Source organism: Vombatus ursinus, unplaced genomic scaffold (assembly GCF_900497805.2).
Source record: "Vombatus ursinus unplaced genomic scaffold, bare-nosed wombat genome assembly UNPS02000577.1, whole genome shotgun sequence".
Classification (NCBI taxonomy): domain Eukaryota; kingdom Metazoa; phylum Chordata; class Mammalia; order Diprotodontia; family Vombatidae; genus Vombatus; species Vombatus ursinus.
In genome coordinates this window covers 12,137,644-12,165,227 of record NW_020940355.1, presented here as the reverse complement: position 1 = coordinate 12,165,227, position 27,584 = coordinate 12,137,644, and the positions used below count along the sequence as shown (strand labels likewise).

General features: G+C 38.4%; 1 pseudogene; it reads right to left on the bottom strand.

The window, feature by feature from the left end:
- Nucleotides 1-14,400: 14,400 nt before the first annotated feature.
- On the bottom strand, nucleotides 14,401-24,839 carry LOC114044907 (annotated as a pseudogene).
- Between the last annotated feature and the right edge of the window lie 2,745 nt (nucleotides 24,840-27,584).

Below are 27,584 nucleotides of genomic sequence, written 5' to 3'. Positions count from 1 at the left end.
AAGAAGAGAGTTCCAAGCAGGAGGGAAGAGGCAGTGAAAATGCATGGTGTTGAAAGGTGAAGTGTCTTGTTTGAGGAATAAATAGCAAGGAAGCCAGTGTCACTGGATGACAGAGTGAGTAAAAAGGAGGAAGAGGTAAGAAGACTGGAAAGGTTGGAAGGGACCAAATTATAATAAAGGACTTTAAAAGTTAAACAGATCATACACTTACTAGCTATATGACCTTGGACAAGTCACTTAACTCTGATTGCCTCAAAAAAATGCTGAACAGAGAAGTTTATATTTGATCCTGAAGGTAATAGAGAGCCACTGGACTTTACTTAATGGAAGCTGGTGATATACTTAAATCTACATTTTAGGAAGATCATTTTGACTAGGCTACATGAAAGCCTACCAGCAAACTACTGCAATAGTCTAAGCATTAAGTGATGAGGGCCTGGACCAGGGTGGTGGCAGTGTCAAAGGAGAGGAGAGTATACAAGAAATGTTACTAAGGTAGAAATGACAGGACTTTTCAATTGATTGATGGAGAGATGAGAGAAAGAGGAGTTGGGGATAACACTTAAGTTGTAAATCTAGGTTACTAGAAGAATGGTGGTGCCCTCCAATGGAATAAGAAAAGTAGAAAGAGGAGAGGGTTTGAGGATAAAGAGAATTAATCCCATTTTGAACATACCGTTTCAGATGTTTATAGAATAGTCAGTTTGAGATGTCCAATAGGCAGTTGAAAATGTGAAACTGGAGATCAGGAGAGAGGTTAGAATTGGACAAATAAATCCAAGAATCACCTGCATAGAGAAGATAATTGAATTCATGGGAGCTGATGAGATAGATTATCAAATGAAAATGTTCAGAGAGAGAAGAGAAGAGGACCCTATACAGAGCCTTGAGGGACAACCATGGTTCATGGTATAGCCTGGGTGAAGTCCAGCAAAGGAAACTGAGGAGGGGTCAAATAGGAGAATGAGGAGAGAATGGTGTCCTGAAAACCTAGAGAGAAGAAAATGTCAAGACTTGACTGACAGTGTCAAGGGCTGCAGAGAGTTCAAGAAAAGACTGTAAGATTTGGCATTTAAGAGATCATTGGTAACTTAGAGAAGGTGGTTTCAGCTGAATAATGAGATGAGAAACCAGACAGTAGAGAGTTAAATAGAGAATGAGAGAAATGGAAATAAAGGCACTTACTAAAGATGGTCCTTGAACACAATACACAGTAGTTATTATATAGGCTTTCTTGAAATGGAAATTTATTGCTGTATATTTTGAATTCTCTCTTACATTCTGCTGTGTGCATGGCAGTGCTATTTTTTTCTTCCTTAATTTTGTATTTAAGTTTTAATATTTAAATTTATAATATGTTTTTTCTTTTCTTATTGTGTATTTAAGTTTTTGTATTTAAGTTTAAAATAAATTAATTTTTAGAAAATAAAAAATGTTTTAAAAGATGGTCTTCTCATGGAGTTTAGCCATGAACAGGAAGAGAGATGTAGGATAATAGCTAGAAGAGATGGATGGATCAAGTGGAGGTTTTTTGAGGATGGGTAAGACATGATTGTGTTTGTAGGCAGAAGGGAAGCAGCCAGTAGATAGGAAGAGACTAAAGATTAGTAAGAGTAGGGATGAGAGAGTAGACAATCTTCCAAATAAGATAAGATAGAATGGGATCCTTTGTGCATGTACAGGGATTATCCTTGGCAAGGGGATGGGCTACCTCTTCATGAGAGACAGGAATAAAGGAAAAGATGGTAGCTGAAGGCATCTGAGTATTGTGATATGAGGGGGAACAGAGAAGAGGGAGCTCCCAGTGAATGGTTTCAATTTTTTTTCAGTGAAATATGAGGCAAAATTCTTAACTAAGAGGCTGGAAAGAGGGAGATCTACAGGAAGTTTGAGGAAGGAAGAAAAGATTTGGAAAAACCGCTGTAGTGAGTAGGATAATGAGTCTTAGGAAGGTATTATAAAGGAATTATCTTGTTGCAGTGAAGGCCTAAACTTGTAGAGGAGAGCACTGAGGAAAAGCCCTCTAGTGATATGGATCAATAAATGACTGTGGGGCTGCTAGGTGGCACAGTAGATAGAGCACCGGCCCTGAATTCAGGAGGACCTGAGTTCAAATCCGGCCTCAGACACATAACACTTACTAGCTGTGTGGACCCTGGGCAAGTCACTTAACCCCATTGGCTAGCAATAAATAAACAAACAAACAAACAAACAAATACATAGATGAGTAAGTAAGTAAGTAAGTAAGTAAATAAATAAATAAATGACTCTGCTATGTATAGTCTTAGGGCAGGAGTGTGGAACCTGTGACCTCAAGGCCACAAATAGCCCTTTAGGTCCTCAAGTGCCGCCCTTTGATTAAACCCAAACTTCACAGAACAAATCCCCTTAAATAAAAGGATTTGTTCTATAAAACTTGGACTTGGTCAAAAGGCTGCACCCAAGGACCTAGAAGGTCACATGTGGCCTTAAGGCTGCAAGTTCCCCATGCTTAGTCTTAGAGGGTTGCTAGAACACTAAAGCTTTAAGTCACATACCTTCAGACACATACTACCATCATCACCCTTTTAAAATTATGAAATTAAACAACTAAATCACAGAACCTTAGAGCTCAGAAACTATCTTGCCCAACCCGTAGCCAATAATCTCTTCTACAGTATCAATAAATGGCTATCCCACCTGTGCTTGAAGTTCTACAATGAAGGAGAAACCACCACTCCTCCAACCTCCTTGAGGCAGTTTGTTTTACTTTGGGAAAGCTTTAATTATTAGGAAATTTTTCCTTTCATCAAGCTTAAATTGGCCTCTCTGGAAACTCCCATCCAGTGTTTCCAGTTCTGCCTTTTAAGGTCACACAGAACAAATCTGATGTCTCCTACACAATTCAGCACTTCAGACTCCTGAAGATAGCTATCATGACCTCTTTGTTGTTGTTTAATTGTTTCAATTGTGTCTGACTCTTCCTGATCCCATTTTGGGATTTTATTGGCAAAGATGTTGGAGTGGTTTGCTATTTTCTTCTCCAGTTCATTTTACAGATGAGGAAGCTGAGGCAAACAGGGTTACATGATTTGCTCAGGGTCAAATAGCTAGTAAGTGGGGCAGCTAGATGGTGCAGTGGATAGAGTACCAGCCCTGAAGTCAGGAGGACCTGAGTTCAAATCCGGCTTCAGATCAAACACTTGACACTTATTAGCTGTGTGACCCTGAGCAAGTCACTTAACCCCAATTGCCTAAGGAAAAAAAATCAAATAGCTAATAAGTGTCTGAGCCACATTTGAACTCAGATCTTCCTAACTCCAGGCCCAGCATTTTATCCATTGCACCACCTAGCTGCCCCAAGTGCCCTCCAGGTCTTCTCTTTTTCAGAGACCCATACTCATATGACATCTCTCCAGTTCTCTCACTTACTGGTTCCTCTCTTCTACTCACAACCCAGCTTGTACACAGAACTGAACATCTATAATCCACATATGACCTTAAGAGACCAGTATACAATGGAATAGTCACCTCCTTCAATCTGGACACTGGCCCTCTCATTTAGCCTAAAATCAGATTTAGCATTTTTGGCTCCCATGTCACACTGTTGGGTTTGTGATCCACTAAGGTTTGCAGTCCACTAAAATCTTGAATTTTTTTTTTTGCACCCAAACCCAAATCCTCCATCTATACTGTATTTTTGAAACTGGTCTTTTGAAACCATGTGGAACTTCCCATTTATCTCTGTCAGATTTCAACTTCTTTGATTCTGCCTAAGCTTCTAGACTCTGTCATACCTAGCTTCTGGACTCTGTCATACAATGTATTAGCTTTTTCTCCATGCTTTCTAGTGTCTCCCAATTTGACAAACTCTCCCACTAGAATTGAATAGAGATGCTTTATCCCATTAAGAGTAGGGTTGGTTCATTCTTTGCACTTGTATCCTCAGCATTTAGCACAGTGCCTGGCACATAGTAGATACTTTATAAATACTGGCTGATTGATAGAGTGATTGAGTCTATGCTTCTAAGTCACTGAAAAAACCTATAGAACTAATAATTCCTGGAGCACGCCACTAGATACCTTCCTCCAAGTTGGCATTGACCCATTAATAGCTACTTTGGAGCGTTAGTCATCCAACCAGTTCCAAATTTACCTATTTTATCATCTACCACATCATTTCATGTTAACTATAAGCTAATCCTTTGTTGAAAGCTGAGCATGTGATGTCTATGACATTCCCCTGAACTATGAGTCTGACTGTTGTTGTTGTCATTCAGTCATATGTAGCTCTTCATGATTCTGTGGACCATACTGTCTGGGGGGTTTTCTTGGCAAAGACACTGGAGTTGTTTGCCATTTCCTTCTCCAGTGGATTAAGGCAAACAGAAGTTAAGTGACATGCTCAGGGTCACACAGATAGTAAGTATCTGAGGCTGGATTTTAACTCAGGCCTTTCTGACTCCAGGCCCAGTGTTCTATCCACTGAACCAACTAGCAGTCTCCAAAAGGAAAAGTTGTTAGTTTGGCATGACCTGATTTTGATGAAACTGTGCTGGTTTTTAGTGATTGCGATTTCCCTTCCTAAGTGCTCATAAACTATGCCCTTAATGTGTTTTAGAATTTTGTCAGGAATAAAAACCTAACTCCCTGGTGGATAGTTATTCAGGTACCACTTAATTTAATTTTTTGAAAATCAGCACATTTGTTCTTTCCTAGTCCTGCTCTACTGCTCCTGTTTTTCACAATCTTTCTAATTTCACCAACATGCTGAGTCACATGATCAATAAGATGGAAGATTAAACATTTTCTCCAATCTTTATGACTTCTCAAATCTCTCCAAGATAAAGAAGATAAATAAGAAATAGGGCAATTTCAGCTATCTCTGTAGCGAAGAATCCAAATGAGGTTAAAAAAAAATGAACTAATACAATAATCCCTAACCCTGAATGTATTCACTCGGTATTCCTTTTCCCACAGTTCACCATGCTGCACAAGCTTATACATGTATTTGCAACAGAACTCAACTCTTCACCCTGCAGCCTCCTCTTGTGCCTCAAGAGACCCAAACAACAGACATTTTCTCAGGCAAAGACAGCAGCTCACAGAACTTTCTGTCACAACAGAGTTCACCAAAGAACTGAAGAACAGAGGGCATTGGTGCAGGACACATGTAACACTCTACTTAGCCTGAAAGAGAGAGTCTAGCATCTAGATGGGGCCAGTTTGTCCCCATAGAAGTCACTTGGGGCACAGACCAAAGTTGGTAAACCATGAATTGTCCAGTGGGGGAGGAGGCTGAGGCAGCTTTGAGATCCAGCCCAAAGAAAAACTGCTATCAAAGGGGAGGGTATCAAAAAGTAAACAATAGGGAAAAATAAGGGGAGAAAGACTGAAATACAAAATAAGAGCTTTATTATTCATTTTCTCACCATAGTCCTTTACCATCATCCCATCCAACCCACGCAACAGTCCTAGCCCTTCCTTGATCTTATGCTTATGCCTAATAGAGCTTTTAAAAAAAATGAAAAAACCTTTTTATTATCTTCAGCATACTTTATCACCTTCACATAAAGGTGAACTGACTTGACCTATCTTCTTTCACATTTCAAACCTAAAATAATAAGTTTTGAATTCATCATGAATTTTTCTTACCAAAAATCATTATAACTTTAATTATCATGAAAACTATACAGATGAGAAGTGGCATGAATACATGGTTATCATGGGGTTCAACAGCTACTTCAAAAGTATACTCTGTAAGTACTGAAAATCACAATTAAAATGTTAAAACAAGAAGAAATCAGAACTTTTCCAGAGGGATTATACTAATTATGGATAGATAATCAAGGCCCCAATTATAAAAAAAAGTTTAAACATGAAATAAAGAAAAAAAAATTTTTCTTTTTAAAAAATTAACTAAGGATAACTAATATGTAGACAATCAAAACTCTTAGTTATGCTGTTGAAACAAATACTGATTTTCTTCTAGTACAAAAATGTTTTGGACTAATTAAGTATTTAATATAGGTTGCCTTTGAATAAAAATGTACTTATTCACCTTATCAAACACCTTAATTATGGTTGCTTATATTTTATGTCACCATCTCTTTATGTGCATAAGACAAGTTTTAATCCTTGGTCTCTAAAGAAAACACTGAGGAGTCCAACACATGATCAAAAAACCAAGAATTTCTATTCCCAGACCTAACAATGATTATCACAAGCCTTATTAATTATCATAGATAGAAGACAACATGGCATAATGAATAGAGAGCTAGGCTTCAAGTCGGCAAGACCTTGCCAAACTCCAATCTTGGCTTATTCTCACCATCTACTGCCTTCACTCTTACTTATATATTGCTTTATGAGAAAATCACAAAACCAACATGGTCTGGGAATATTACAGATTGATGTTGCATAATCTAAACTGGGTTTTCACTAAAGCAAAGCTATCCTTTCATACGTCTGTAATACAGTCTTTATCCCACTCACCACAGCATCTATTCCAAAACTTTTCATTCCTCCTTTTCTTGCCATGACATCCCCTCCCCCAACCCTATCAAGGACGTACCTTCACATTTCACTAAAAAAAAAATTAAGTGCATTTGCCGAGAGTTCCGTCTTTTCCCCTCTCCTTCATCTCACTCATTCAAATGTCTTCCCCTACTATCTACTCCCTCACAGACCTTCTCCTTACCAAGGCACACCCCTCTGTAAGTCCCCTTGATCCCATTTTACCCCATCTTCCTCAGCAGATTTCTCTTTCAATCATACTCACTCTCTCACTAATCTTGAATATCTCCCTATCTGCTACTATCTGCTTCCTTGCTGCTTAAAAATACAACCATACCTTCCCTCAACCTTAAAAAAAAAACCAACAACAAAAAACAACCTCACTTGATAACTATCCTCACTAACTATAATATTACATCTATCTTCTCTTTGGTGACTAAACTCCTTGGGAAAGACATCAACAACCATTGCCTTCTCTTCTTCTCTTCTCAATCTCTTCCAAACATTCTACAATCTGGTTTCTGCCCTCATCATTCAAATGAAACTGCTCTTTCCAAAGGCACCATGATCTTTTTGTAATGGGAATGGTGCATGTTTGGAATCCATCAGTTTGCTAAGATGATGCGTTCATGTGGAGGACAATCGGAACTGATTCTGGGAGAATCCTGAGGGCCAAAGCATGCATGGGTATTCCAAAGGGCAAGCAACAGCTGCAACTGAAAGAGCAAGGTGACTTCTTCATTAATGGCTTCCAGTAAGAGAACCATGCTGTTAGGGGAAGGGCACCCTACTCCCACCAAAACCCTATGACCCCAAAAAAATCTGCTTGAGTCCTTGGCCTTTTCATTTATTCTTTTCCATTTTAGATGCAAGGAATGAAGTCTCCAATCTGGACCAGGAGTAGGAGCCACAGGGATTCAGTAACGTAGGATTCCAGGATGGGTGTTACAGCCTGCCTAGCACTGATGCTAAAGGAGCAAAGGTCTAGGACTCCAAACCAGTAGAAACGGGAAGTGATACTAGCTTTGGAGACACCAATGTTGCATAAGAACTGAGATAAATTGTAAGCTTAATCTCCAGCTTTCTCCCTTCCTCTACCCCTAGAGACTGAGGTGGTATAGAAGGGATTATGTTTTCAAGAAGGTGGAGAAAATGTACTTTGGTCTGTCTAAATCTCTGAAGTAAATATTCCTTTTAAAAGCTACCTGATGTTAAGTGGTAAAAATGGAACTGGGACCCCTAAAATGGGGGGAGGGTGACATAGCCAGTGGGGAGCTTGAGCCAAAAGTAGAAAAAAGATGCCTTAGAGTACTTGAGTTCCTGAGGGAGCCAGAGCATTCCATGTCACATCTGGACTGCCAGATTTAATGTTTTTTTCTCAATCCTAATCCTTCTTGACCTCTCTATAGCTTTTGACACTGTCAATTACCCTCTTTTCCTCGATACTCTCTTTTCTCTAGGTTTTCATGGCACTGCTCTATCCTAGTTCTCCTCATACCTGTCTAATCATATCTTATCAGTCTCCTTGCTGGATCTTCATCCTGATCATGTCCATTAACCATGAATGTCCCATAAGGGTCCTTTAAACTGTTTTGTTCTCCCTCTGTACCAAGAATTCTTAATCTGGGGTGTGTGAACATTTTTTTTAAATAATTGGCTTCCTTTGTAATCCTATATATTTTATTTTATGCATTTAAAAACACTGTTCTGAGAAGGGTCCTACAGTCTTCACCAAACTAGCAAAGGAATCCATAACACATAAAAAAGGTAAAGAATTTTTACTCTATACTATTTCACTTGATAATCTCATGGGTTTCTATATGTTCAATTTTCATCTCTATGCAGATGATTCTCAAATCTATTTATCCATATCTAACCTCTCTCCTGACCTCTAGATTCATGTGACTAACTGCCTATTGGACATCTTGAACTGGATGTTCTGGAAACATATCATAATCAACATGTTCAAAACTGAACACACTATATTTTCTTCAAAGACTCTCCTCTTCTGAACTTTCCTATTACAGTCATGTATGGGGTATTCAAGAAAACTAGCACCTCTGGTTTCAGGGCTGCTCTCCCATCTTTGGTGTCTCCTGGCACTTGACTCTGACCTGTGGCTCCAAGAAGTTGTAGCATGCCCAGTGACCACATCCTGGTAAACCATCTTGGCAGATGGGCTAAACCAGGTTGAGGGTAACCAACAGGCCACAAACCTGTCAGTGGTTAGGGGGGTGTCTACCCCAAGCACATGAAGACTTTCTCTGGCAGAACAGGCAAATGAGAATAATTTGTTCCAACAGCATAAAGGCAGCTGAAGCAGGTACTATGGAGTGCTTAGAGCTTGGTCAAACAACAAAGATGCCAAGGTCATTCAATGCATCCTGGGTCATTGCCAGTGGTCTTGACTTCTGTCTTACCACTGGACTTGGATGACTGTGTAATCGAAAGGATTATGAACCACGCAGTTTTTCTCACTTTAGGTTCGGATCTCAAGATACAATGACATGTAGTCAGTATAAACTTAACAAATGCATTTATTTTACAATGATTAATAATGATTAAAGCAACACAAGCATATAAAGATAAGAATAACATTCAATGCAATAAGTAATAATCAAAATTAAGAAAAGGAGGAATAAGAAAAGAAAAGATACACACTCACTGATCAGGCAAGCTCAAACACCTACAAGTCCAGGGAGACTGGAGACGATCAAGAGGTCTGATCAGGAGGCCAAAAGAGCAGTGTCCTGCTCTTAAACAACAAGCACCACGCAAGCGTTCTGCCCTTGATTGACAACCACAGAGAATCGGCGTCCCTATCTCTGACATCAAAGTACTCCAAAGAATCCCTTTTCAGATGATCCTTTTAGATCTATGTAAACCAGGGGAAAACAATCTTAATATTTTATTTTGCGTACATATCCTTGGTGAGCACTCAGGTCCTGGATACGCACACATTCTAACAAAGGTGGGAGCTTGATAGAGCCCCAAATACCTGTTTGTTGTGTAAGTCTCCAAGGAGTGATCAGGTCCTTGGACAGTTACACACCTTTCTCAAGAGGAATGTTCCTTGAGATCAGAATCGCTTTCCCAGGTAACACAGTTTGTTGGTTACTTAATGTTTCGTCTCCATGATAACCTTGGCCATGCATGTTAACTCCAGCGTATACATTTTTTATGTCAGGTCATGAGGCAGTTTCATGAGGGGCTGGGGAAGATCTTCCTCAGTTTCCCTCACACTCTGGAAGACAGAGTGAGGCTGACGATTTCAAGCTACTCTGCCTCACTTAAATCCAATTCACACTCAAGTCAAGGCATCGTCCTGCGACGTCATTAATCCTCTTCAAAAATGAAGGACTAACAACAACAGTTACAGTTGAGGGCATCACTATCCTTCCAATAAGGCTTGCAACCTCAATATCACTCTCAACTGCTTACCCACACTCATCCCACATGTTCATTCTGTTGTCAAGTCTTAGCTTTTCTATTCTCACAACATCTCTGCATCAGTCTCTTTTCTCTATTTACAGCTGGCACCCAAGGGCTGACCCTCATCACCTGATATCTAGACTATTGCAATAGCTTGTTGGTTAGTCTCCCCACTCTAGCCCACCATCCACAAGCTGCCAAAGTGGACTTCTTCTTTTTTTTTTTTGGCTAGGCAATGGGGTTAAATGACTTGCCCAGGGTCACACAGCTGGTAAGTGTCATGTATCTGAGGCAAGATTTGAACTCAGGTCCTCTTGACTCCAGGGCTGGTGCTCTATCCACTGAGCCATCCAGCTGCCCCTCCAAATGGCCCTCTTAAAGCACAGTTCTGAACATGTTACTCCCCTATTCTATCAACTCAGCACTTAACACAGTACCAGGAACATAGTAGGCCCTTAATACATGTTTGATTGATTGATTGAACTCTGGTGACTCTCTATTACCTACATACATATGCACATAAATATACTGATATAAATATATGTGTATGTATGTATGTATGTATACATATAGATGCATATGTGTATATACATATATAAACATACATGCATATATACATATACATATACACATACACATACATATATATTTTGTATATATGTAAATATGCCTCTGTTTGACTTTTAAAGCCCTTCACAACTGGCTCCTTCCTATCTTTCCACCTTCTTACACTTTACTCCACAAACTCAATCCAGCAACACCTGCTTCCTTGATATTCCTTCATCTACTGATCCTATGACCTTTCTTTTTTTGTGTTGTTTTTTTCTTTATTTTTTATATTTTTAAGTTTTAAATAATGTTTTATTTATTTTGCCCCAATTACATATAAAAGCAATTTTTAACATTCATTGGTATTTTTTTAAGTTTTGAGTTCTAAATTATATCCCTCTCTCCCTCCATACTCCCCCCCACCATGGTAAGCAATCTGGTACAAGTTGTACATATGTAATCATGTAAAATATTTCCATATTAGCTATTTTGTGCAAGAAAACTCAAACAAATAATAAAGAGCGAAAAATAGTATGCTTTGGTCTGTATTCAAACAATATCAGTTCTTTCTCTGGAAGCAAATAGCATTTTTCATCATGAATCCTTTGGGATTGTCTTGGATCATTGTATTGCTGAGAATAGCTAAGTCATTCACAGATCTTCATCATACAATATTGCTCTTACTATGTACAATGCTCTGCTCTTGGTTCTGCTCACCTCAATTTGTTCATGTAAGTCCTTCCAGTTTTTTTCCGAAATCATCCTTTCTCATAGTACAATAAGATTCCATTACAATCATATACCACAATTTGTTCACCCGTTCCCCAACTGATGGGCATCCCTCAATTCCCAATTTTTAGCCACCACAAAAAAGAGCTGCTATAAATATTTTTGTACAAATATGTTCTTTTCTTGGGATACAGACCGAGTAGACCCTATGACTTTTCAGTGGATATATCCCATGCTTAGAATGCTCTGTCTTCTCTCCCTTACCTGGATTTCCTAGCATCCTTCAAGGCTCAGTGCAAATCCTATCTTCTCCCAGAGGCCTTTCTTGGTACCCCCACTAATAATGCCTTCTCTCTGAGATTTTCTCCCATTTAAACTGAATATATCTGCATGTATAATTTTTTTAATGTTGTGGTCTCTATTAGAATGCCAACTTCTTGAGGGCAGTCACCACATTTTTGCCTTTCTTTGTATACCCAGTACTTAGCACAGTTCTTGGCTCATAGAAAGTGCATAATGAATGCCTGTTGACTGTGTCTGACTGGGTTTCTGTCCAATGTCTTAATACACCCAAGCTACAAGTAACTCTCTAAAACTGTAAGGCAGAATTGTTTCTCATCTGCATTAGTGAAAGGAGTTTTCTACAACAATGAAATCACAGATGCAGACCAATTATCATAGATAATTAAGATAATAATCCATAATAGCTCAGGGGAACCCCTATGAGAAAAAGATTCTCAGACTCATGAAGATTCTATTTTCTATTCACATCCATCACATTTTATATAGACTCTTTATAAAATGTTTAATTTTTCTGCATCAGGGTTGGGGAAGTAGAATGAGGAAAGGGGAGAGGTTGCTCCCAAGCTTTACCCAATGATTCTGGCATGAATACATAACATAATGCACACAAAATGTACCTTAAAAATTATCAACTTACTGATTGACCAATCCACCTTATTCTACAGCTGATTCATTTTATTTATTCTGCTTGGTTTGGACTCCCCATCATCAAGCCTTCCTTAGGATAAGTTAATCACTGAAATCTCATCCTCCCAAAGCCTTTATAAAGTGTTCAGAATTTTCCAGGTAACTTTCCATTTTCCATTGGTTTGGACTCCTGACAACATCATGCCTCCTTCCAGGATAAGTCGATCACTTGAAATCTCACTCAGCAGACTGACTCAGCTTTTGATACTCATCACCTCCTCAGCTGCCTTAGCTGCCTCTCCTCTCTGAGTGGAGAGCTAGAGGGTAGAGCCCTAAACTCGCAAAGCCTTCCTTCATTAGACGGCTCAGAATTTTCCAGGTAACTCTCCATTTTCCATCAACAACTCTACTTGGTTTGGTTTCCACTAAAATCATGCCCCTGCTCCCATGCTAGGTACCCCAACTGGGTCTCCTCCCCATTTTTAAGCTTCCTTTTGCGTATTGTCTTCCCCCATGAGATTGTAAGCTCTTCGAGGTAAGGGACTGTCTTTTTTTTTGTTTGTACCCTCAGTACTTAGCATCGCACCTGGCATGTAGCAGTTATTTAATAAATGTTTAATGAATTGAATTGAAATTGTGCTCCCCCCAATATCAATTAACCAGTTGATATCTCCCTAATGTAAGTTAACCAGTTGATATGAATTAAACTTTTTTTATTTTATTTTTTTTTGGTGACTCAATTAGGGTTAAGTGACTTGCCCAAGGTCACACAGCTAGTATGTGTCAAGTGTTTGGTCTGAGGCAGGATTTGAACTCAGGTCCTCCTGACTTCAGGGCCGGTGCTCTATCCACTGCACCATCTAGCTGCCCGAATTAACCTTTTTTTAAAGGAAATATTTAGTTTTCTCAGCTCTGGTTCTTTCCTGTCTGGCTGGCTTTCAAGCAAGGTGGATGAGTCTGTGGGCTTCTGGGTGGGGGAGGCCTTTTCAGCATTCTCTCACTTGGAGCCAGGGGGTCATCTCCAGTCATCCTGATCTATATCTTGCCATTGGACCTAGATGGCTCCAGAGGAGAAAGTGAGGCTGGTGACTTTGCACAGCCCTTCCTCACTTAAATCCAATTCACTGGCAAGTCATGGCATCACCTTCTTGATGTCATGGTCCTCTTCCAGAATGAAGGACAAACAACAATAACTTGGAGCCAGGATGAAGCCAAGAAAGCATGGCCCTGATATTTCTTCTGCCTTTATTGCATCTATTCTTTCCTGATTGGAGATTGCTATGACTTTATGAGCCATGAAGGGTAGCAGCGGTGAGTCACCAGAAGTTCTGGAGCTGGCCTCCACACTAGGTTTTGCAGTCAGGCTCAGGCACTACAGAATGACCCTTTAGAGCAACCTGAAGCACATAGGCCATAGTAGCTCAGATGAGAACTTATCCACTATCTACGCTACATTTGGAAGTAAATCCAGTAGGGGAGGATGCTATGTAGAAAACACTTTGAGTTTGATCCTGTTCTCCCCAACACCAAGGTGATATAGGAGAAAGCATGTCCCCAGATCTTGGGGAAGAAATGTTTCTAACTTCTCTTCTTGCTATAGCTTCAGAGTAAGTTATATCAATTGGTTAAATAGACCTGGGTTAAATAATTACTGGCAGATAACAGTGAAGAGAAAAGGCAGCTAGGTAGTACAGTGGACAGGATACCAGGCCTGGGGTCAGGAAGATCTGAGTTCAAATCTGGCCTCAGACATTCACTCGTTGTGTGACCCTGGGCAAGTCATTTAACTTCAGTTCTTCATCTGTAAAATGGGGACATACAAAAGAAGAAAATGGCAAACCACGACAGCATCTTTGCCAAGGAAACTCCATGGACAAAAAGTGCATAGGGGCAGACAGAGTCAGACCTGACTGAAGAAGAACAAACAAAAAACAGCGAAGACAGCACATCAGAATAGGTGTTGTAGATGGTGTCGGTAGTAAAAGACACATCCTGACTCATCAGAAGTACCTCTAGAATTCTGAGCGTTGATCTAGCCAGCCTTACCCTGGGACAAAGAGTCCAGAATCTTGCTATATGTGGTAACTCTTCTGAGATAACATTGGGCCCTTCTGCATTTGTGGAGATCCCCAAGAGAGATTATACTCCAGCACTTTCATTATTTATCACCTTAGTTTTTGAGAATCACTGGAATGAAACTGGCAAAATGTTCTGGTTTTTTTTAATATCTGAGGATGACCTTTAATTATATATGCAAATTGGCACAGCATGTACAACACGAGCAATCTTTAGGGTGTCCAGGGTCCGGTAAAATGGTAGTCACTGATGGTCAGTATAATCACTGAGGCGAGATCCATAAATATAACTTAGTCTAACTTGATGAAGCCAATGTCCTTTGCACTGCCAGAAGCATTGGTGGCACATGTTCAGGCCGTATTTGCGGATCAGGCCATGCCAGTTTGAACAGACGTGGCACAACCGAGACCCCTGGCTAAATTTTCGAGGGTGGCTCCAGTAGAGCTGCTGGTGACCCATGGCGCCACTAGCAAAGACATGAGACAAAAGCCAAAATGTTCTGTTTTAGGCTGTATTCATACACCCATTTTTTTTTGATTGGGGGGGCAGTATGTGTTTTCCTTATAAGTCAGTACCTTTTGAATTGATTTTTGCAAAAGTTTACATCTGTTTAAACAACTTTTGTTTTGTTTTGTTTTGTTTTGTTTTGTTCTTTGGGCTAGGCAATTGGGGTTAAGAGACTTGCCTAGGGTCACACAGGTAGTATCAAGTGTCTGAGGTCAAATTTGAACTCCGGTCCTCCTGACTCCAGGGCCAGTGCTCTACTTACTGCACCACCTAGCTGTCCCACATCTGTTTATTCATTGAATATTTAATGACTATTACTTCCTATATTACAAAATACTGGTACAGGTAACAATATTGAGGGCAATGACAAGTATAGGCTTCATCACTAAAATGTTACTGCTTAAATAAGTAAATCTTCCTATTTTCTTTTTTTACCATTAAATGACCCTGAGAGTTTGCCTTTTCGTAAGATCTCTATACGTTGTAAGTTCATAGGGTAACATTTGCCTGCTGTCCTAGAAACCCTACGTAACAGACGCTAAGTGCTTACTCCCTTCTCTTGGGAGCTTGACCCTTTCTTTAGTGTCAAATTGAGCCTTTTTGCCCTGTTATTGGACAAGCTTGGAATTCCCATAGGTGTACCCTTGTACTGGAATCCACTAGTGGGAATTTCTGTGCCCTTTGATATAGAGTTTAGAGGAAATTTCCCTGGATCTCTAAATTGATAGTCAACAGTATAGGGACCTCTAGAAAAAAATTGGTGCGCACTATCTAGAAATGGACACCTAGAAAATTTTGTCTAGACCCCAAATTGAAACCCTTGTGCACTGGAACCATAGATGAGTTTTTCACCCAGGACAGTTTGTTTTCTCACCTGGGAGTACAGAAGATAAACCCCAGACAATCCCAGGCCTCTAATCCCTATGAGGAGACTCCCATATACTCTGGGATTATTGTAGGGATTTAGCTTTCCTTCTGAGGTGGGAAGCCTAATTTTCTGTTCCTTTTCAAGTTAATCAATGATTTAACCTGCATGGTGAGTGGGATCCAAAGCAGAGAGGGGTGGGACTTGGTGGAAGTGTGCCTGGGCCCTCTAGGACTCAGAGAGTTTTCAAGTACCAAGCCAAATTGACATGGTTTCCCACTTAAGGTGGAGTGACTACCAGTCCACTCCAGGTCCTAAATCCCTTCTGGACGAGCTTGTTGTGGTTTGGGAAGCTCTGAAGGGATGAGGTTTCCTCCCAAGATTTAAAAAAAAATGGATTTTCTTTGTCTTTTTCTTTTCCTTATTGCCTTTGAGTTGGGGAAGACCATTGCTGAGCACAAAGCAAGCAATACTGCTTGGCAAACTTTATGAAATGCTTTTTGTTGAATCCTTATAACTGCATTTGAGTACAGTTTCGTTTTTTTTTTTTCACCTGTACATGTTGGACTTTTATTAGATCATACCACATTAACTGTTTTTAAGAACTTTTCCTCTGGCAAGAATAGCACTGGGGAAGCAAGTGAAAAGACAACACTTACACTTGGGACCCCAGAGGACCATTCTGGATTGGAGATATGGAAAATATGTTCAAAACATACTCCTGCCAATTTGCTAAGGGCGGCAATTTTTTTCAAAAAAGGGAAAGAATATAATGGAGGAGTCAATGTAGAAGAGACTAGGGAGCCTGCTTCCAGAGAGGTATAATGATGTGTAATAGAAAGGCCCTGATCATCAATTTGGAGCATGTGCAGACATTCTATACTGGTTTTGGTCCTCTAAACATGTGGTAAAAAAGGAACCTTTTTAATTTGCTATGGAGTCCAAGCCAGGTTTTATTCAAAGAGCTCTCGCCAGCCAAGGTGAATATCTCAGCTCTGGCCCTTTCCAGACACCGGGAATAGAAGAGGGCAAGATGCTGTGGGCCTCCAGGTGGGCAGGGACCCTCAGCCAACAGGAAGAGGAGAGAGCATTGGGCCCTGCTGTTGCTTGCTCATTTTGAAACTCACAAGATCATACATAACCCAGTCCCTTTTGTCTCCAGACACTCATTCACCTAAGATCAGAAAAGAAGAAACACAAGAAGTAGAGGCACCATAGTTGTTTATGGACACATGGGAGTTGGGTAGGAGATGGGGCCTGGTGCCTCTCTCCCACATGGAAGATGTCTTTCTCCTCACTAAAAAGCCTGCAGGGAGGAGGAAAGTACAAAAAGAGCTGAGGGATGGAGTATTCTCCCTTTTGTATACAAACACATACATAGTTATATGTCCTTTTGCATAAGAACTCAGTTCCAACCCTGTTACTAACCCTTTCTACTCTGAAGCCAAAGAAAAAATTCCTTGCCATAGCACAGCACTAGCTCCTCCATCATGGCCAGAAACTGGCTTCCCAAAGTTCCATATATTGGATGGAAACCAGAAGGAAATATTGTACATGCTCTAAGGACTGGGTCCTCCTTGCCCACTCTGCCATTATAGAAGGAAATGCAGAGCAGGAATAGGAAAGGGAAAAGAAAGGAGTTTTGGAATAGCTATTTTTGAGAATGTGGAAAAAAGAAGAAACAACTCAAAGGATTGTGGGTACAATACAGCAGTATTAATATCACAAAATTAAAAACCTTAATGAGACTTTAGAGTTTCTCTACGCTAACCCCCTTGTTTTACTGACTAAGAAAGTGAGGCCCAAAGTGGGGCATGACTCAGTCAAGATAGGAAGTGGCAAATCCAGAGTTAAAAGCCAACTATTGTCAGTACAGGTCTTTTTCTAACTCCCATCTACTACATGAAATAGGCATTTGATTGGCTTTCAATTCAGAAAAGGAGCCATTCTCTTGTGGAGGTAGAGAGACCCCCATGATGAGTTTGAAAGAAATCATTTCAATTGTTTCCCAACAAGTTGGAAGTGAGAGACTCATCAACACCTTTTGTTTTGCTGATCTATTTGCTTCTTCTGCATAGAACAAGCTTCATCTCTTCCTGTTCTGGGTCACATAACCACCGAGATGCCCTCTCTATAGAAAATTGCTTTGCACAGCATCAGTCATAAACAACTGACACTGAATGACCCAGAAAATTAGCCTGGTGAGAGGACGGGAGGCAAGAGTGAAAAAAGAAGTCGATTTTGATAGAGTTCTTTCTATTGAGACCATTAAATGATTCACTTCATTGAACTCTGCTAATTAAATCACGACTGCCTAATTGTGGAGTTTGCTGGAATTCAAAGGGAACTGAGTTTGAATTCTCTGCACATAGTTCGTACTTTGATTATTTGAAAAGTAGACAAAAGAGGAAGGGAAATTTTATTTCTAAGCTAAAGCCCAAATGTATCTTGCATTCTTTTTAAAGGGAAATGCCCTGGGACTGATCACAGTGTTTTTAACTTTTCCTTCAGACTTCTATGGGAAGTGCTATACTTGTGAGATACTCTAGCAAAAATGAAAAGGAAAAGGGAAAAATGGGAATCAGATTTACTAATAACTCACATATAGATGTACTGTTTACAAAATATTTTTGTTAGATTAATATATCATGATTTACATGTAATTAATTATTGTACATAATAATTGACATATGTAATTTATCAATGATTAATAATATTAATGCTCTAAATTGTCTCATTTGAAACTCCCAACCATCCTCTAAGGTAGGGAGTCACGAGCACCACCATGAGATGGTAGATAAAGATGTAGGCCTGGAGTCAGGAAGATTTGCGTTCAAATCTGTCTTCAGAAATATCCTAGTTGTACAACTCTGAGCAAATTACTTAGCTTCTGTTTGCCTCAGTTTCCTTAGCTGTAAAATGGAGATAATAATAGCACCTACCTCTTATGGTTGTTGTGAGGATCAAATGAGATAATATTTGTAAAGCATTTAGCGCAGTGCTTTGTACATATAGTGTTTATATAAATGTTAGCTATTATTATTATCTCCATTTTACAGATGAGGAAACTGAGGCTCAGAGAGGTTAATTGACTTGACTAAGATCACAAACCTAATAAATGACACAATCAGGACTCAAATCCAAGTTCTCTGATTCCAAATCCAGTTGCTAACAATGGATATAATGGTGATGGCTTGTAGTTGGAACCAACACTCAAGATCAATGTCATTGATCCCATATACTTATAATGTAACACTTAGGACACAACCCTGGGTGACGTGTGGGGTCCCCAGATAATCCATCTCAGATTCAATGTACTCTGTAGGTACACATCCACTCAAAATTATAGTTCCTGAGCCCCCATTAATGTGTTTACTTTTACTAGTCAGCCTGGGGAAAAAGTTCAAAGCAAAGGCATTTAATAAAATAGCATACTAAGAAAAACGGTAATGCAACATTCTCCCCCATAAACTTGCCACACACTTTCCCACAAATGTGTACACCATAATTGGGAAGACTGGGCATACATAGTAATCATACATGGAAGCAAATATGTGGAGAGGCACTCACATAGGAAACCTATATAACCAGCATACACACACACGTATTTGTATGTGTATCTTGTTTGTAAATAGTTGTTTTCATATTGTCTATATATGCCACTCATGCCTCTCATACTTCAGGGCTATCCATGTCTTCCGGGGGCATTATCCTAGTGCTCCTTTGGGCCTGGTCCCTGCTGTGTTTGTACCTGAATGTCACATGTCTTTGGTGGCCTCTGCTAGGCAATGTTTTTGCCTACCAACTTAGATGCTTTAATGCATCTACTGGATATTTCAACTTTAATCTGCTAGGGTGTGATAACAGAAAGTCTCTGGCTTATTAGGGCAGAATGACAGCTCTTTAGTCTTAACTGGTGACCATGAGCCTTCACACTTAGCCAATAAAGCCAGACTCTTGGCTAAGGTTGGTTTTTCTTTTTTGTTGGTTTTTTTTTTTTTTTTTTTTTTGCTTCCTGGTGAGGCAATTGGGTTAAGTAACCTGCCTAAGTGTCAAGTGTCTGAGGTTGGATTTGAACTCAGGTCCTCCTGACTCCAAGGCTGGAGCTCTACATACCGAACCACCTAGATGCCTCTGTCTTTTTTTTTTAATCTTTTTTTTTTTTCAAAATAAGAACGCTATCTTTTCCCCTATCTGATTTAGGGTTAGAAATTCCCAATACCCTCTCTAGGTTGGCATGCATTTGAATTTGAACCAGAACAAAAGTTAAGAGGAGTCATTATTCTCTACCTACCCACCCACCCACTCAACCTTGCTGCTACTATCATGTTAAAGGAAATACTAAAGGAAATGTTCCAGAAAATAAGACCAAAGTCAATAATGACCCACGGAGAAGATTGGCATAACTATCTGCTAAACCTACCCCTTCAAAAGTCAGAACCCAGACCCAAAAAGGCACCTGAAAAGAAAGGAGAGGAGTTATCCAAAGAGAAAAAGGAAAAGTCTGACAGCAGGAAGGAGGAGAACAAACTATAGAAGGTGCTGGAGATGTGAAATAAATTTCGTGAGTTTCTGGTAATTGATGACTGTATAGTTTGAAATACTATTTTAATTAAGTTTTATTAAAAGTCAGAATTATATAATACTTTTTAGAAAAAGATACTGCTAACCATAACCCTTTAGTGGGTGTATATATATGCCTATAATGTCAGATATATGTATATACACACCCACACATATATACATATAAATATATATACATATATACGCACATATAACTGACATTATATGCATTGACAACAAAAACTTTATAGCTTTAGTCCTTCATTTTGACCAATGGAAAATTTGCCTACCAACAGCAATAAAAGAGAGATATTTAAAGTTTTGCACTGCTTTTAATGCTGTTGTATGCTGCTTAGAGCAGTCCATCTTCAGCAAGAATCATAGTGTGGTCTATGAGAAAATGAGGAGGTGAACAACACACAAAGCTCTGAGGAACTTGGAGCCCTGCTGTAGTGGCTGGAGTTTTTCCCCTATCTTCTTTAATATTGTGGGAAGGCATACAAAAAGCTCATGTAGCATATCTATGTTTCCCCAGGTAGTGTCTACGGTCTATTATTGGGCCTAATCAAGACATATCTAAAAAGATCTTAGTGCTGATGACATTTCTGGCAGAGGGCCCAGAACTTCCAGAACTTTCAGATACCTCTCCACTTTCTTTCAGCAGGTCTGATTGCTATTGACTCCACACAACACTGTGCCCCATACCCAGCCTCCCCTGTGACCTCCTCCCTTTCCTCCTTTCAGCTTCCTTTTGTACGTTGTCTTCCCCCATTATATTATTTATAAGCTCTTTGAGGGCAGGGACTGTCTCTTTTTCTTATTTGTATCCCTAGTGCTTAGCACAGTGCCTGGCACATAGTAGATGCTTAATAAATATTAAGTCGAAGAACTGTGAATATGTTCCTTGACGTGGGCACTGGGGAAGGTTGCTCACTGGTGGCATCTTAATGACAAATTGTGATTCTCCAAATTCCTTATGCCCTTTAATGCTGGTGTTTTCCATCTCTTGATTATCTCCAATTTACATCACATTAATCTTGTTCGTATATATTTGTTTTCACATTGTCTCCCCCATTAGATTGTGAGCTCCTGGAGGTCAGGACTGTCTTTTACCTTTCTTTGTATTTCCAGGGCTTGGCACAGTATCTGGCTCATAGTCGGCACTTAATAAATGCTTGTTGACTTGACTGATTCTAGTGCTCTTTCCATATTGTCTCCTCTTACTATGGTTTTAAATAAAAGAATTCAGAATTTATTAGCTTCCTTCTCTCTCTTTTTAAAAACAATGTTCAGGCACAACAGCAATTTTTGGAGCTAATTTATTCCATAATAGTGATCTCTAGTCCAAACTATTTTTTCTAAAAATCCGAAGTCTAGAAAGGTTACTTTACAGAATGTAAATGTGATATAGGGAAAAGTAGGAAGAAAGGACAGTCATGTTCTGCAACTGAAAGAGTGTTCAAGATTAATTTACAAACCAGTAACTCAGCAGCATTATTGACCCTTCCTTTTCAGCATTCCCTTGAGTCAATAGTCAATATAAATCAGCTCAGGATATGGAGAGAACATACTACTTAATTAATCTTTTTTTTTCCCTCTGACTTTTAAAGTGGCCTGAATTAAGTGCACCTTTTTTTTTTTAAATGGAAGATATATTTTAGATTTTATTCATTCACTGAATTGTGCAAATCCCAATTTCCTCACTGGCTCACTTCCTGACTTTTTGCAGCTCACTTAACCTTTGTATCTCCAACTTTGCATTTCTAAAAGGATGATATTAATGTTGACCTGAATAACGTAGTGGTGAGGAATAACCTGTATTAACAATTTCAGTGCACTTTAGAGGCATGGAGCACTGTATAAGTCCTGCATGAAATAATAATGACTTATTATAATGGCAAGGCAAAGTGAAAGAAAATATCATTTGAGACCACCTTAGAACTAAAGACAAAGGCAAACATGCTTCCCTTGTCTCATCATTTTGTTGTAAAATAACATCCACATATCAGAATATGTAGACAATCCAAAGAAAACTGGTTAGACCACCATTTACCAAATGGTGTATTGGGAGACTGATGTTTTGCAAAAATGCATTTCTGTATCAAGATATGTCAGGTTTCCTCAGTTCCCTTTGCCAGTTTTTGACTAAGAGGATGTAAGGTGATGGTGAAATAAACATGATAGTATTTATAGCTGCTAATAAAAAGAAGAAATTCTACTTGACCATTTAACCATGAGTTTGTTGATTTGTAAGTGTGTAGTTCAGAACAAAGAGAGAGGAAATTCACAAATAAAGAGGAAAAGGTTTCTCTTACCTTCCAATACAGCTGGGTGGGGTGGAGCCAATGAAAGAGTGTACATTCACTAGCTTAAATAATTTTGCAGAGTGCATGTATATACATATGTAAGGGTGGGCACTGCCTGGATCAAGTCATCACTCACTATAACCCAGTTAAATTACCTGCCTTAAGTGGGTAAGGACAACCCTCTCGAATCAATCAATTATTCAAAGGCATTTCAAAGGCAAAACAGGAGGTATATTTTGATCCGTTGAGGAGACCTAGTCACACTCTATGAGGCGTATGTAAACTAGGTCAAATTTGGGTGATTCTAGTGGATGGCCACTGAGTGGTAGAAGCAGTTTTAACCAAGTCCTTACGAGGAAAAATCATTTCAGGATGGGGTGAAGGGGAGCACCTCTGTTTCCTCCCCGATGTTTGATCTCAGCATAACCTTGTAAATTTTGGAGGTTCAGAGGATTTGAAATTCTCAGTGGTGTCCTAGCAGTGTCCCAGGGACAGGAGAGAATGGCAGAAGTGTCTGCATTGGAAGCTGAGAACAAACTATGCAGACACATTGAGGGAAAAGAGTTTCAGACTTCTGTTGAGGAGCCCACAGAAAACAGCAGTGTGCAAAAGGAGAACTGACAACAGAGATGAAATAAACAGAAATATAAGAAAAAAATTATACAAAATTTTTGCCAGCAAAACTGAGACTTCAAAGAAGTGAATGATTACAAAGATATAAAATATTCAAACGAATAAAGCAAGAAATAGAAATATCTTAAATGACCCAATCTCAGAAAAATAAATCAAGCAAACCATAAATTACATATTAAAGAAAAACTTTGTGGGCCATATGGATTTAGAAGTGAGTTCTGTCAGACATTTAAAGAGAAATTAATGCCTACGCTACAAAAATTATTCTCAAATGTAGAGATAGACGGCACCAAGCTGCTTTCATGAAACCAGCGAGGTCCTGATAATCAAACCAATAAGGAAAAAAAAAAAAAAGGAAAGAGTAAGATAACTGTGAGAGGTACCATGGTACAGTGAAAAGAGTGTTGGATTTGGAATCAGAGGACTTTAGTTCAAATTTCTGGGTCTGCTACTTACTGTTTATGTGACCCTGGACAATTCACTTAACCTCACTAGGCCTTATTTCCCTCATTTATACAACATAGACTCTGAGATGTGCTCCAGTTCTAAGATACTACGAATTATAGACAAATTTAACTAATTAATATTGATATGAAGATTTTAAATACATTTCTTGTAAGGAAATTCCAATAATATATCCAGAAACAATTTACTATGACTAAGTGGGATTCATAATAGGAATTTAAGGCTAATTCAATATTAAGAATTAGCATAATTAATCACATAAACAAAATTAACAAAAACACATGATTATTTCAATAGATTCCAAAAAAAGAACATATTCTGAGCTCCAAACAATGACTTATAAATGGACTTTTTTTAACCTTTTTGTTAACATACAACACTAATAAAAGTTAAAAATCATAGATATGAATAAGCCTCTCTTCAAAATGAGCAAAACCATGTATCTAACATCAAGAGCCGGCATTATTTCCAATGGAGAAACATTAGAAGCTTTACCAGCACAAATGGGTACAACAAGGATACCTCTTCTCCCTATTATTATTTTCAATTACATATTATACTATTCTATACAGTTCTAGAAACGCTGGCTACAGCAATAAGAGAAATAGAAATAATCTTTACTCTGGAATCAGTGCATCTGAATTCAATCCCACCTTTGACTGGCTTACTACCTGCATGACCTTCAGAAAATTATTTAACCTGCCTGGGTCTCAATTCCTTCACATATAAAGTAATGGGGGTTGGACTGGCCTTTTAAGGTTTTTTGTTTTGTTTTGTTTTGTTTTTAGTGAGGCAATTGGGGTTAAGTGACTTGCCCAGAGTCACATAGCTAGTGAGTGTTATGTGTCTCACGCCTCATTTGAACTCAGGGTACTCCTGAGGGCTGTTGCTCTATCCACTCCACCACCTAGCTGCCCCTTAGGTTTCTTCAAGGTCTAAATTTGAGATACATACTTTGACAAAGAGGAAGTCAGGAAGGGTGGGTCTACAGAAAGGAATCTGGATTGAGAGACAGAAGGCAAATTCTTCTGGTGCTTTTTTTTTTTTTACCATTAATTGGTTTATGACCTATCAAATGAGGAAATTGGAGTAGATGACCCAAAGTCCCTTGAAGCTCTAGCATCCCATGTACAATTAGTGACCTTTTTTGGTGACTAAAACAAAAGTTCATTTATAAGTCATTGTTTGGAACTCAGAATATGTTCCTTAGAAATAACATTATATATAGTGATTAGACTAACTCAGAAAAGTCTATTTACCTTCATATATTTGCAAAAGTCAGAAATAAGTCCTTCCAATTTATTCTTCATATGGTTAAACCAATCTTCCTTTGGCTTTGATCTCATGTCCTCCCCCTCCAAAGTTGATCACTCACTCAATATGTCTTCATTAGGTTGCTTCTATGCACACAGAAAGATGGTAACATAGGAGGAGCTTTCTAAAATTCTTCTCAAGGAGGAAGATAGAAGAAAATAAGAAGTGTGAAATGACTTGTAATTGGATTCTTTTAGAGATTCTCACTCTGTCTCAGACCAAAACTGAGAACAGCTTCTCTTTTCTTTTGAAAGGCAACTGCTAATTGCAACATTTGAGCAAGCTAGAAGTCTGTCAAGAAGAGCCTTGGACACCTGCTATAAACAAATTTCATTAAGAGCCCTCAAATAACTGAGCCACCAGCAGGGTAATCAGGTGGCGTGCCTTGGCAATAACCACAAGAGTTTGCCACAAAGTTTACCAAGAATGTCAATAGAATATTTGCTTTTGGCAAGATGGAATGGAAGGCAAGGGGAATTTTGTAGTGACATGCAGAGTTCACTATATTTGTGGGGTTTTTTATGAATTTAATTTTCTTTTCCATTTTTCAAATAGTAATTATTTTAAAAATTAATCTGTCCCTTTCTCTACACCTCTTCTCCATTGAGCAAATATTAAAAAACCTCAGAAAACAAATCCCTCAAAACATAGCTACCTTGTCTAGCAAAACAAATTCCCACATTAGCCACGTATGAAAACATGTCTCTTTGTTATGAAGTTCTTCACCTCTCTGTCAGGAGGCAAGTAGCATGTTTTATCTTCATTCTTTTGGACTTGTGGTTTATCATTGGGTTGATCAGAGAACTTTCAAAGTCTTTCAAAATTGTTTTGTTATCATCACAAAAATTGTTGTCCTAGTTCTGATCATTTTACTGCATTAATCATAAAGCTCTCTCCAGTTTCTTCAGAAATTATCCATTTCATCACTTCCTATGGCAAAATATTATTACATTATATTCATATACTACAATTTGTTTAGACATTCTCCAGTAAGAAGACACCCTTCTTCCTTTAGTTTCCAATTTGAAGTTACCATGAAAAGAGCTACTATAACTATTTTTGTTCATATAAATCCTTTTCTTCTTTCATTTCTTTGGGGTATAGGTCTAGTTATGATACAGCTGGGTCAGAGGACATGCATAGTTTGGTAACTTTTGGGGCATAATTCCAAATTGCTTTCCAGAATGGCTATACCAATTCTTAGCTTCCCCAACAGTGCACTAGGGTACCTGTTTCCCTATAATTACTCCAAGATTTTTCATTTTCTTCTTTTGTCATTTTTGCCAATCTGATAGGTTTAAGGTTGAACCTTAAAGTTGCTTTAATTTGCATTTCTCTAGTTTTTAGTGATTTAGACTTTATAAGATTTTTTCATGTGATTGTTGGTAACTTGGATTTCTTCCTTTGAAAACTACCTATTCATATCCTTTAACTATTTGTCTACTGGGGAATAGTTCTTAGTCAAATAAATTCGAACCAGTTCTTTATGTATGTTTATGAGAGAAACTTGTTGCAAAGCTTCCCCCCACCCCCAGTTATATACTTCCCTTCTAATTTTTATCACATTAGATTTGTGGAAAAATTTTCCCTTTTTATATAGTCAAAATTGTTCATTTTATCTTGTGTGATCCTCTCTATAAACTTGTTTAGTAATGAACTCTTCCCTTAACTATAAGTCTGAAATGTAATTTCTTCCTCACTCTTCTAATGTTAATGATGTGACTTCTATATTTAAGCTACATATCCATTTGGAGATTATCATGGTATACTTTGTGAAGTATTGGACTAAACATTTTCTGCCAGGCTCCTGTCCAGTTTTCCCAGAAGTTTTTGTAAATATTGAGTATTTCCCCCACCAACCAGTGTCTTTGGATTTATCAAACACTATGTTAATATGTTTGCTTCCAAATATCGTGCACCTTATCTCTTCAACTGCTTCACTTCTTTTTTTTAGTCAATACCAGATCATTTTAATGATTACTACTTTGTAATATAGCTTGAGATCTGGTGCTGATAGACTCCCTTCATTCCCACTTTTTTTTTATTATTATTCTTAAGATTCTTGACCTCTTATTTCTCCACATGAATTTCATTATTTTTTCTAGCTCCATAAAATATTCTTTGGAGAGTTTGGCACAGCTTTGAATAAAGAAATTAATTTAAGTAATATTACCATTTTTATTGTACTGTCTCTATCTACTCATGAGCAATTAATGTTTCCCTAATGATTTAGGTCTTTATTTCTGCAAAGAATGTTTTATGGTTAGATTCATATGGTTGCTTGGTGAATCTTAGAAGATATATGCCCAAGTGTTTTATAGCTTCTATAGTTATTTTGAATGGAATTTCTCTAACTCTTTTTTGCTGGGTTTTGTTGGTTTTATAAATACATACATTATATATACATATATGATACCTCATTTTTCAGTTCTGTACAACTCTTCATGATCCCATTTGAGGTTTCCTTGGCAGAGATACTGGAGTAGTCATTTCCTTCTCCAGTATATACATATATACATATGCACAAGTATATATATATATATATACATATATAACTGCTAATGATTTATGTGGATTTGTCTTATATCCTGAAATTTTGTTGACATTATTTCAATTTTTTAGTTGACTCTCTAAAGTTCTCTAATATAGTATTATGTCATCTACAAGAAGTAAAAATTTTTTCTCTTTGCCTATGCTTAATTCCCTCAATTTCTTTTTCT